The sequence below is a fragment of the Centruroides sculpturatus genome, unplaced genomic scaffold, assembly GCF_000671375.1.
Source record: "Centruroides sculpturatus isolate CEXI.00-Female unplaced genomic scaffold, Cexi_2.0 scaffold1175, whole genome shotgun sequence".
Classification (NCBI taxonomy): Eukaryota; Metazoa; Arthropoda; class Arachnida; order Scorpiones; family Buthidae; genus Centruroides; species Centruroides sculpturatus.
In genome coordinates, this window is record NW_019385559.1 from 186,790 (window position 1) to 200,183 (window position 13,394).

A 13,394-nucleotide genomic window follows, 5' to 3' on the forward strand; every position below is an offset into this window, starting at 1 on the left:
TCGAATGGCGTTGGATTCAAAAAGTTGTGAATGCTAGACAAAAGTGTTGAAATTATCATATTCATTGGTTAATTTTTACAAAATAGTGATTTATAATTTACAAACAAATCTAGATAATCTTCTTTACGACATATGTGAGTAGTATATAAATAATACATGTGTTGACAATTAATAATTTATAAATTTTTCTTCTAGGCATATTAAGCCTAACATTAGGCTTAATGGTTACTATAGCAACAACAGCTGATTTACATTATGTTAAATCCATCATTTCTCCATAATTATGTAATTGAATAATTAGATACAGCAAAAAACGAAAAAAGCAATAATGATTGTATCTTGTCAGTAAAATGCCAATTGTTTATGATAAAAGTAAAATACAGTTTTCTAAAATTATCTTAAAATTTTGTGGAGAAAGTAGTAAATTTTTATTACTGTGAAAAGACATTAGTTCATATTAAATGAGAAAAATAAAATAATTACATGAAAATATATAATATTTTTTATTATTTAAATTTGACATATAAATAAATAAAGCAATTACATATATATAAATGATTTTTCAACAAAACAATTAAAAAGAATGTTTTAAAATAAACAGATTGAAATTTGACATTATTAAACTAAGTATGAAAGTTGATTATAATTCCATAATATTTTTTAACATTTTTTTTTATTTAGTGCAAATGTGAAATGACTAATTTTTTTAGAAATATTTTAAAATTGAGAGAGATTAATACAAGATATTCAGAGTTGCTATGTTTGTGATATGGTGCACAGTGGCTTTTTGATCACCCTGTGTTGTATTTGCAATATAATTTAAATATTATAGTAGATGAAATGTACTATATTTATAATTATTTTTGTATACAGTTCCAGCTTTTTAAAGCAGGAATTATATAAGTGGTGTTAAAAATGTGAAGTTTAATATTAGATTACTTTTATAATTCCTATCTTTAATTTATTTCATTTATTTATTTTCTTAGAATCTTTGTGATATTTTATTATAAATATGGTAATTTTAAAATGTATGATGATATAAAAATATTTTATGTGGTCAAACCTCAGTTTCTGAACAAACTGGTTCGTGAACAGAATTTAAAACTCATATTTTGCCCCAGTTGCCTAACAAGCTACTTGGCAAGAGCCGAATACAGATTAGAGAGAGACAGATGGTCAACTTCCTATATTTCCTACGTTAAAGAAAGTATATGGCCTGACCAATCAGTGACAAGATTACCAATTCAGAAGTTAGTGCCACCAAGACCACCTTGCATAATCAGATGTCACAACACAAATCATTGATGACATTGCTATTTAAATTAGATATCAATGTGCATGTGGGAAAGATACTACTACTGTTTTTAGGTATTTTTGCAGTTGACTTCAAATCAAATTAATAAAAATTTCATTAATTGACATTCACATAATATAAATGGCATTCAAAAGTTTGTCTTTAAAGGTGCTTAAGTCAAATTAAATAACAAAAATTTATTATATGTAATACAGTATTATATTACAAGGGTGCCCAGACTTTTTGCTGTAAAAGCCCTAGTTACCTACCTAAAAATATTGGGAGCCGCACCTAATGTTCTTTATAAAAATAAAAAAAATTTAGAATCATAATGTATTTAGTTTTACATATTTATTGCATTTTTTTTATTTACTCTTTGCGACAACTAGCAAAAGCAGAATGAATTTGTAATGTTTGTAATGAAATTTTAAAAAAGTCTATATATAGAAAAATGAATGTATGTCTGTCTGTCTGTCTGTCCTTCATGCATTATCACACCGTTTATCCGATTGCCATGAAACTTTGGGAAGTTGTTTAATACACTCCAGCAAAGGTTTCTGGCATAGTACATTTATCCTATGATAGATGGCGCGAGTGTATACGAGCATTTTATCATGAGTTCAATCAATTTCAAATTGTGAAGACTATTTCCCCCCTCCAAAAAATATCTCTATATATGCATTTGTGAACTGTTATTTACAATATTTGTAATAATTTTTGTTTAATTACTTTATTTCAACTATTTTTTGCTAATTATGTATTCGCTCGAACTTCGTTAAAACCTTAACTGTATCCCAAACAATAACTGAAGTTGTAGGAGGAAATTCGCCTATTTTACCGATCTAGGGATCCCCCTTTTCCAAATTTTAATATCAACTCAAAATAATTTAAAAATTCAAATTACAATAAAACTGTTTATTATCCAACTATCAGAAATTTCACAACATGCCAAGGAAGAGAGGAAGGAGCAATTAAATAATTAAAATTGTAAAGGATTAAAAAAATATATAAAAATGGGGAATATCACACTTCTGACAATCGCTGCGAGTGTGTGGGCTAAATTTGGAGAATCCGTGCTTCTCGCATGGACAACTGTATGTGGCCAGCTCACGCGTCGGAAAACCTTCTGATTTATTCATGTACGCACCAGACAGAAAAACAAAAAATATCGTGTATCCACAAGCACTCCAATAAATAAATAGAAGTGAAACGACACTTTGAAATGTTTTCCCAATGAAAATGAATAATAATAATAATATAATAATAATAAGTTTCAATAAAAATGATAAAATGGAAATTGAATTTTATTATAACGAGTTTGCTTGAATTTCGTTTCTTCTGAGATCACAGCAATGCATGATGGGTAATCTAGTAACAAATATTTTTTATTTATTAGTTGAGCCACAGTTAAGCTTTTGAAGAGCTGCATGCAGCTCTCAAGCCATAGGTTTGGCATTGTTGTTATATTATATACAATATTACATTGCATTTGTAGTCATTTTTAGCATGAAATACAGCTAAAAAATAAAATAAGGCTTTATTTTGAGGGTCAGGAACAGATTAATCCACTTTGTATTCTTTCTTGTGGGAAAATTTGTTTTGGTTTTAGAACAACTTTTAGGAATAAATTATGGTCTGATTGTATATTTTTAAATTGTTTATAATTTAAAAATGTATTGTAAACAAACAATTTATATGTAAACAGTTTTATAAAAAAAACAAATTTATATTATACAGTCAACTCCCCTGTAACACGGTAGATAGTTCTGAGTTTTATGAATCCAGCTTCTAGGAGTCCAGTTAATCACAGCCCGGCACGTATGCAGTTTATGGACTACGGCTGTTTGAAAGGTTTCTTTCATAAAATTAATCGATTCTAGACTAATTCGACTCAACATTTCCAAAATACATATAATTTTTTGGGAATAATCCATATAAACTATGCTATAAACAAAAAATTGTAGGATTACTTACTGAGTGTGCACCGTCCAACTACGCCGTTGCTTAAGCTTGTTTTCGTTGTGGAGATTGTCATCGAATGGTGCTCGCGTGCTTCCTGATAAATTATTTTTTTCGCGAAAAATTCGCTGAACTTTAGAGACATCATTAATATAAATATAATTTTTATGGACATTAAATAATAAATGGTTTTTAGTAGGTCAGCTGCTCCTTTAAACTCAACGGTTTGTGCAATCCTGTCGTGACACGAGTCGGTGATGACGTTTTACCGAATTATAGGAGTTTTTTTAGCATGTTTGTATGAATACTGTCGCAATTTTTTGCCATGATATAGGAATCCGAACTATAGGAACCCATGTTATAGGGGGGTTCAACTGTATATATTTATACATATCATTATGTATGCATTAGCTATACATATCATTATGATATGTATAGCTAACTCATCATAGCCTGAGTTAGCTATACATATCATTATGTATAAATATACTGTATATAAGTGATATGTATTTATACACACTACACATAATAAATTTGACTGTAATATTTAGCAATTTTTTAATAAAATGATGATAAATATTTTGGATATTTATTCATTCAAAGCTTTTATGATTGAGATAGCAATCTTTTAATTTATATTTCATTTTTTGATGATCTCATAATTGGTCTTGGTTAGAATGAAGTTTTGTAGATGTACACATAATGTATATATTTAGGCTGCTTATAATGTATAAATATATCTAAAATTCATATAATAGTATTATAGTAGATTATCAAACTCTGCACTTAATCAATATTCAGCAAGAAGAAACTACAAGAAAGCAAATGTTTTCATCTATGTTTAATGGACATTATCAGGCTAGAGTTAGCCTGACGATGCCTATTAAACACAGATGAACAGGGTTGACCTCGAGAAAATGCAGGGTCTGCTGCAAAGTTGTCATGTGGAGCCTTTAATAATAAAAAAAAAACTAGTTTTGAACAAAATAATATTTTAATAGTAAACATACGTGGTATCATCTGTTAAATAGATAAACAAAAATAGTTTAATTAGTGAATAATGAAATGATCAATTTTTAAATTTTGCAAGAGTTGGATCATGCAGGATTGCAGGTCCTTATATAGACTCACCATTCACACCATCCTCTGGCTGGCCATACAGAAGAAAATGATTTAGAATGATGATGAAAGGGAGCCTGATGTGCCTGTTAAACATGGATGAAAATGTTTACTTTCTTGTTGTTTCTTTCTTCTCATTGGTTATTATGCAGTTTATTAATGTATACCCAATTTTCAGTAGTTGAATTTACAGTAGATTATGCAGCCAGCTTATTTTTACATTGTCATGAAGCAGTACGGCAACTAATGCACTTGAACTCTCTATAAAAACTCACCTTTAAAACAATGGTTTTCAATCTGTGCACTGTAAACTTCTCCTAGGGATAAAAAAAATTTTAAAAAATATACCAATTGTTTCTTTCCTTTTTAATTATGTATATACACCATATTTACTTGCATATAAGATGGGGTTTTAGTTAATTTATCACAGCTTCAAATTCCAAGGTCATCCTATATGGGTGAGTGAAAGATTCTTCGCGTTTTTGCAAATAATTTTTGTGAACCATGTATTTGCATTTTTTTTACCAGATGCTTACCCTCTTGAATTTAAAAAGATAAGTATTTTATCTGGGTCATTTGAATCATTCTTGTATATTGTCAGGAGTAAAGATGAATAGCAATAGGAAAAACAAAACTTTTGAATTGAATTCCAAACAAAAATTCCAAAATCACATGGGAACCCAACATAAGTTTTAATCCGTTCCATTGCGAAAATGGATGATTATTTGGAAATCAGAATTTGAGGAATGATGATGCAATATCAACGGAGAGTGGATTAGACTGTTAAGAATTGGCAAAAAAAGTTTTCCAATTGCCCAACTTTACATGAACAAATTATGTTGTTGATTTTACAAGATTTTTCCTTAAAGTTTAAAATGCCAATAATTTTTGTGGGTCAATGTGTGCATTTAAGTTTATTTGATATTTTACTTGTGATTAAACGAAATACAATTAGAATTATATTAATAAATCTAATTTTCTTTGTTTTGATCTTTAAAGTCACAACTTGTCCTATATACAAGATCGTCTTATATGTGAGTAGATATGGTATATATACAGGGTATCTCAGTTAAATGTTTCAGAACTTCTAAGAGGGGTAGGGTGCATCTTGACAACTCGGAATCATATAGCAATGCAGAGTTGGAAATGCTTTCCTGAAGCGGTGCTGTACACAGAAACATCATAAAGAAGAAGACTGTAAGTGAATATTTGTTTTAATAATAAATGTACAAAAACAAAAGGAACATTAGTCAAAGAAAGTGTTTGAAGTTTCTTCCACTGACTGCAATGCAAACCTCACACCAATGGTGCATGGAATTCCGAACATTCTGGAATAATCCAGGCTCATCTCGAATTTCTCCGGCAGCTACTGCAATTCTTGCAACCAGATCCTCAGAATTGTCAACGGGGTGTCATAAACCAGTGTTTTCATATGCCCCAGAAATAAAAATCAAGACATGATAGGTCTGAGCAAACTAATGCACGGGACCACCACGTCCGATCCACTGTTGGCCAAATGATGATTCCCTGCAAGAATGCTTGGAAATTTCGTGCATCGCCATCTACTGTGTCAGGAAAGCATTTCTGACCCAATATTGCTATATGATTCCGAGTCATTGGGATTTACCCTACCCCCCCCTTAGAAGTTCTGAAATGTTTAACTGAGACATCCTGTATATAAAATGCACATTTTGTTCAGATCTATAACAGCATCTCTGATGCAACACTGGTTCGTTTGTATGCCATCAAAAGTTGATTGTGTCACTAGCTTGAAAAATGTTGAGGATTGCTGTTTTAAAATAGAGTAATAAATTTTCTTTAAAATTTTACATATATACACACGCATGCACTGTACACAGGAGCTTTATTTACAAATGTTCAACTTACGAACAGTTTAACTATACAGTGGTACCTCAGGATACGAATGCCCCAGCATACGAAATTTTCAGGATACGACACAAAATTCGAACATATTTTTGCTACACGATACAAACAAAAACTCCCATACGACGTTACATTAGTTCGCAGTGCCATTTTTTTATTCACTTCTGTTCGTCGGTCTCAGTCCGCGTGTTTGCTTCGTCATGGAAGGATCTCGCTCGATAAAGGAAATCTTGAGGTATTATCAGAAAGTGACTGATTTTATTGAAAAGGAACATCCCGAAAAGGTTCTCACTGGCCGTATTGCTGCTCGGAGTAACGACATTTGCCTAAGTCATTTTAGAAACATTTTAAAAAGTAGGCAAAGCCAAACGTCTTTGAATAGGTATTTTACCAAGTGACCTTTATCCAGTGAAAGTGCTGGTGGAAGTGAAGGAAAGAAAGCAAAATGAAGTGAATAAAAATTAAAAAAATATATAAAACAACGCTAATTTTTTAAATCTTTTCTAAGTTATTTTTAAGTTATTGTTATATTATGTTATGTAAGTTAAGTTTTAGTATCATTTCCCTTCTCCCTCTCCTCTGTCACCAGTTTACACCTCCACCGTCATCTATCCTCAAAGGTAAAGTGCAAATAAAACTACATTTTTTTTTATCAATTATTATTCTATTACGGTTATTTATACATTTACAACTACAAAATGCATTTTTCAGTGTTTTCCTTACTATAGTTATTATTTTTTTAATGTATTACTTAGCTTTAATTTGAGTGTGTTTTTCGTATTGGAACGAATTATTTGGTTTTACATGTAATCGTATGGGAAAAAATGATTCACCTTACGACATTTTCATGATATGATCTCAGTGTCGGAACGGATTAATTTTGTATCCTGAGGTACCACTGTACATCTAAAATTTAAATTCTGCACATATTTTGAAGTTATTTTTGCTAGTTGTGGAGTTGGTCTTTGGCCAATATTAAATAATTACTCTGGATTTATTTATTGCATATCATCATTTTTTGTTTTAGTGTGGAATTCTGAGGTTTCATCACCACTGGTGAGGTAGTTTTGAAGTTAGTAATGTTAGAGTAATGATGTTTTCTTGCTATTGTTTATGATTTTTATAAACTTTTACAATTAGTGCTTGAAAAATGTGTCCAAAATGTAATAGTAAATCTAGCAGCAGAGATAAATGCAAGTGAAGCTCTATTACCATGGAAACTAAACTTGAAGTTATAAAACAAGTGCATTAGATGGAAAAAAAAAAAACACATTTCAAACACCAGCTACTAAGCAGTAGCAAGTTGGAAAATGAGTGTATGTATTTTATTAAGTACATCAAAGGATCAAATGCTAACAATAAGTGGTTATTCTGTGTAAAAATATACTTTCTAGGTTAGTTTTTGACTTACGACAAAACCTCAGGAACCTAACATGTTTGTAAGCAGGGAAGCACCTGTACATATATAGTGCTATCAAAAAAGAAACTGTACTGTTTCCACTGTTCAGTAATTACAGAGTGTAATCATTTTGCCATCAAGAATTGATTGATGGCTTAGAGATTTGTGTATCAGTATGTTGAGTGGGATTGTTTTTAAAACTGAAACATTCATTGCACTTGATTTTGTAACATCATGTTAGTGTTGGGCTGCAATTTGAGAATAAAGTTGAAAATTGAGCAAAGAACAAGTATTAAATTCTGTATTAAACTTCGAAAATCTGTCAGAAATGCTTGACAGATTACACTTGAAATCAACATCTAAGCCATAGGTGAAACCACAATCTCTGAGACTCAAGAAAGTAAAACAAGAAGGTAAAACAGGAGCATAATAAATAGCATGTTGATCATCTTTTTTTCAATTATCAGAAGATTGTGTAGTGAGAAAGCCTGAATTTACTGAGTCAATTGAAAAGACATTTGATTCATTCAAAAAACCAGAACTACAGTGAAACAAAGCCTGGGACCATATTCTGGTCATTCATCTCTCATCTCTTCTTTCAGTGATGGATGACATCAAAATGAGAGATGAAATTTGTCTCTCAGAGATAGAGGCAATTCTGGTCATTCATAACAATCTCATCTTTGTTGATGTCACAATTCTGTTAAGTTGATTATACATGTTTGGGTTATCTGCACGTTCAACACAGTATGGAATTTTAACCAATGAAATTGTAAAATTTTTGAAAATGCAGAGTACAAAATTATAGGTCATGTGGTAAGGAAAGTAAGAGTTCAAATAAAGCATGTAATTTTGGCAAAGATACATGTTTTGTTTTATAATGTTTTTACAGATGGTAATGTCAAAATGTCTTAGGTAATATTTTCTCGTAACAAATAAAAATTTTAATAACCTAAGTTAGAAAAGCATATGTACTTAGTTAAGGAGAGATTAGATGGTAATATTTTGTAAAATACTTAGAGAAACAGTAAGATTTTCAGTGTATTCAATAGTTCAGTAATTGATGTAAGATCATTAGAAAAAGATGGAGTCATTGGCATTCCTGAGTAGGTACTGGAAAAAAAACAGAAGCATATCTGCCTTGAAATATTCTTTTCTGAGATAGAGAACATTCTCTAATGTGATTATATAGGACTAGTAGTAGCATCCTGTTGCCCATATGGGTTATAATGAAATCGAGACAACAGATGAAAGACAACTATCTGCTCGTCTCCCAGAGACGAGAGAATTTTTGAGAGAAAAAGTTGTCCACAATTGTGTTTGGAGAGATGCAATGATCTCTTGAGACATAAACAAATGACTAGACAATCAATGACTGGCTTGTGACTTAGACACTGTCTCTCAGAGACGAGAGACGATGACCAGAATATGGCCCCTGGCTCTTTCATCTTGACAGTTTTTCACTCTCCTTGATAAATTTAGCCTCTTGTGACTTTGTTTCCCAAAATGAAATTGTAGCTAAATGGATGTCATTTTGATGCAGTCATGGAGATGCAATCTGAATCACAATAAGTACTGTACTTTGGAATTTTCAAAATAATGACTTCCAAAGAGCATTTAGGAGTTGGCAGTAGTACTGGGATTGTCATATAAATGGTGGAGGACTACTTTGAAGGAGTGGCATCAGATTTAAATTAAATTAGTTAAGTGGTATTAAAATCTCTGTAGACCAAAACACACATACAAAGCTATGATCAAAAAGAAACTGGATTTGGTCTGTACAGATTTTAATTGGACACATATTTTATAAGATATTTGTCAAATACAAATGGACCACCCAGTATGTATATATATACACTAGAGTCCCACTAGTCCAAACTAATTGGGACCAAACCCTGTTCGGATTGGCTGAATAATTGAAATAATGCAGAAGCAAGCAGTAAAACAGATCTAGTTTATATAGATCCAACATCATCAATGATGTCATCACCCACCCTTTATTTCATCTGACTTGTACTCAATAGCGGGTTCAAACAGTTAACAAAAACAAACTTTGTAATTTTGAAGTGACAACCTGCCTTCATTGTTTACCTTAAAATTATTTTAACTGTAAAAAATGTTGGTTTTAATACACAGTCCAGTATTTCAATCAGTTGACTGATGATACTGCGTGAGTTAGCACACTTAATTGTGGATATTGAATGTACTCTTTGCTCTACATTATTTTAGTTTAGTCTGCTGCTACAATGGTCATGAAACGGAAACACACAATGTGTATGTGAAATTCGAAGTTTATATAATGTAATAAAATCATTTAATCCTTAAAATTTTAAATAAAAATTCCTTTAACTAGAGGAATTTGCACCTGCAGAAACAAAATATGAAGCGCATGAGAAAGTTATAACTCTTTCTATCTTATTATAAACATTCTCACGATCAAACCATGTATTGTTTACAATTACGGGCGAAAATTCATCATATTGTTGTCATTCTATCGTCACCTTTAACCTCACACCTGCTAAAACAAATGGTCACCTGACAAACTTTCCCACCACAAAATGTATAAAAGCCATCCTCCTTCCCCTCCTCGGGAATCGCTGAATGTCGAAGTCAGACATCGCCTTCTCCATCGCAGCCCTACACTCTCATTGCAGACCTACACTTTCGTCGCTGACCTATACTTGTGTCACCACTCAGAATCCATAAAGGACGACATTACGGGAAAATATCCCACTAGTATATGCAAAGAGGTATGAATGCTTGTTATTGTAAACTCTCTCTCTCATCCACAAAGTCTATGAAGTTTTGTAAAATTTTTATTTAGTTAGCTAGTAAAATAAACCGTTGTTTTGTTTTAAATGGTGTCGTTACTCGATTTTGCCAACATCTTATCATCTACCCCTCCGATTCTCCTCCACTCACGTAACGCGTAACCGAACACTACTACCATCCCTGACAAGAAAGTAGGTCACCGACCTGTGGCCGGAAGGAGCAGACTCCTCTTACCTCCTGGTGGCTCACATGTATGTTGAAAAATAATCTGGACGTTTTGAAAAGACTGGACAAGGGTGAAAGGGCAACAAAATTGAGAGTAGAGTTTGGAATGGGCAAGGCCACAATAACCGACTGGGGAAGAAACAACACAAAGATCGAGCAGTTTCGTGCCTCTACTTCAGAAAAATCAGTTGAAAATTGATAAATAGCAAGGCCCTCAACATTTGACAAGCTTATTGAAGCCTTATTTACATGGTTCACTCAGGAAAGAGAAAGGGTAACACCCTTAAGTGGACCTCTTGTTAGAAAATATTTCCTCTCTACCGACTGAAACATGTTTGGATTAGGCAGACATTCGGATTAGCGGTGTTTAGACTAGTGGGACTCTACTGTACAAGGGATATTATTAAAGTAAGGTCTGTTTTATAACAAAAAACGAACCACTAAACATTATGCGTAATTTATTTTTTCTCAGATTCTACATACTTTTGGCTACATTTCCATATAGTTTTCGTTGTTGAAACATTTGCCTTAGCATGAGACCAGTTTCTGTAGACCCATGTTATAGAAGTGTGACACCTGAAAGGTTAACCATTTCTTGGATTGAGAGCACAATTTCCAGTCTTCAGTTTTGTAAAGAGTTGATCATGAAACTTGTTGGAAATTATCTGATAGGATGGAAATATAAATCGTCTGTTTCCATGAATCATGGAACAACACAGACAAGGTTGTCAACAATTGCAGACAGCTAACCTGAGCATGGTTCATCATGCACATTCTCCTGACTTCCTTAAACAGTCTTACACACTTATGAACTTTGCTATCACTTATGGCATTCGGACCATAAACTTCACAGATCTGGTGATGAATATCTGTTGGTTTCACATTTCTTGCAGCTAGGAAGTGAATAATAGACCTTATTTCACAGTGGCAGGCTGTTCAATCCTCTTAGATATTCCCATCACACAACATGAAAAGCACACACTGCCAAAATGTTATTCAAAATGGCATCTGTTTGTGTGCAAGGGATGCTGGGAGATAATGCGCATGTGAAAAATTATGAATGTACTTGTTTTAAAAAGATATTGCCAAATGTGACTTTACTTAAGAAATATTTGTCATATATACCTGGTATAAATAAATAAATAAATATATATACACACACATCAGGGCAAATATTCCTGACAAATATCTTGTTATTTGATATATAATATACTATTGTGATAAAAAAGTATTGGGAACGGTTCATTTAAACTCCATGCAAGAGTTGTGCAACTGTTGTTCTTTTGTCATTAGGTTTGATTCTCATCAACATCTAGCAGCAATCTATGTCATCATCTGTTTTTCTTTGCAAATAAATGCCTACTTTGACTATAAAAAGTTTGTGCCAGCAATTTTTCAAAATGTCAAGTGTAATTGAGCAAAGAATGTGCATTAAATTTTGTTTGCAATGGAATTACTATTACAAAAACATTGGAAATGTTGCAAAAAGCCTTTGGTGGTGATAGTCTATCAAAAACAAAGTTTGAGTGGTACAAGATGTTCAAAGATGGCAGAGAACATGTTTAGTATGAACCATGTCTAGTAGACCATCTACAGGGTGGGGCAGAAATGATGGATGTTTTTTGAAAAAAATCACTACAAAAGATATTTGTTGGAAGATATGAGTTTGTATTGAAATAGCATTTTACAGAATCAAGTGTGGAAACAACATCTCCCATGTGTTTGTGTTATCAGTGATGCATTTCTGGAGGTGATTTTGGCAACTTCCATGTGAATAGCTTCCTTCAGTTTTTGCAAAGAACAGGTTTATGCTATATACATGTACCTTGAGGTGTCCCCACAAGAAATAATTGCACATGGATAGGTTGGGCGAACGAGGAGGCCAATGAATGTCACCAAACCTGAAAATGAGGCAACCAGGGAAGAGAGAATAAATAATGTCAGTTGATGCTCTAGCTGTGTGGGCCGTTGCCCCATCCTGTTGAAACCACATATGTCTGATGGGAATACGTTTTCATTCTGCACAAGGATGGGAAACATATTCCTGTCAGATGTGTATGATTGAGCAACCCCTTTGTGTGACTGTTTTCTCAGTCGTATGCAAACACGTAGTGTTCTATCATCTATTGCTCCATGCCTTCAACTGAAAAGACTATGCTAAGACCTCACTACTTTAACACTACCTGTCACACAGCTGTAACTCCACCTGGTAATGAGTTTTAGCCATTTCAAAAGCATCTGTCCTTTCTGCCCTACCCTGTACTTCCACTAATGAACATGTTGCTGAAGTCAGAGACTTGATGCTCAATGCTCAATGACTTGAACTCAATGATCATTGTTTAACATTTAGGGACACTATTAAATATATTTTAGTACAGTAGAACCTCGAAAACTTGGCCTAATGTGGACCGAAGGGTGGCCGAGTTTGTGAAAATGCAGAGTTATCGGGAATGGGGTTAAAAAAAATAAGTACGAGTATTTCCTCAGAAAATACTGTACTGTACTTGTACAGTATTTACTTGTACAGAATATAACAGAGAATAAACTGCCCAAATACCCTTAAACAAAGGAAAAGTACGTCCTTTATGAAGGCATAGAGCCACTACATGAAAATGAAAATTAATGAATACACTGTGTACAGTAATTTACCTGATAAGACAGACCTCAGAAAAATACTTTATGAGAGCTTTTATACTTTTATAAAGCTGTCTATAATGAAAATTAATTAACTAAGGATTTTTT

At 32.6% G+C, this 13,394-nt stretch overlaps 1 protein-coding gene across 1 annotated transcript in view; it reads left to right on the top strand.

The window, feature by feature from the left end:
- The window catches only part of LOC111640133 (uncharacterized protein DDB_G0283697-like), a 71,514-nt gene continuing 58,120 nt past the window's right edge, over positions 1-13,394 (top strand). The window contains exon 1 of the mRNA XM_023386131.1: positions 1-134. The gene's annotated coding sequence lies outside the window, so the exon portion shown is untranslated. The remainder of the gene's footprint in view (positions 135-13,394) is intronic.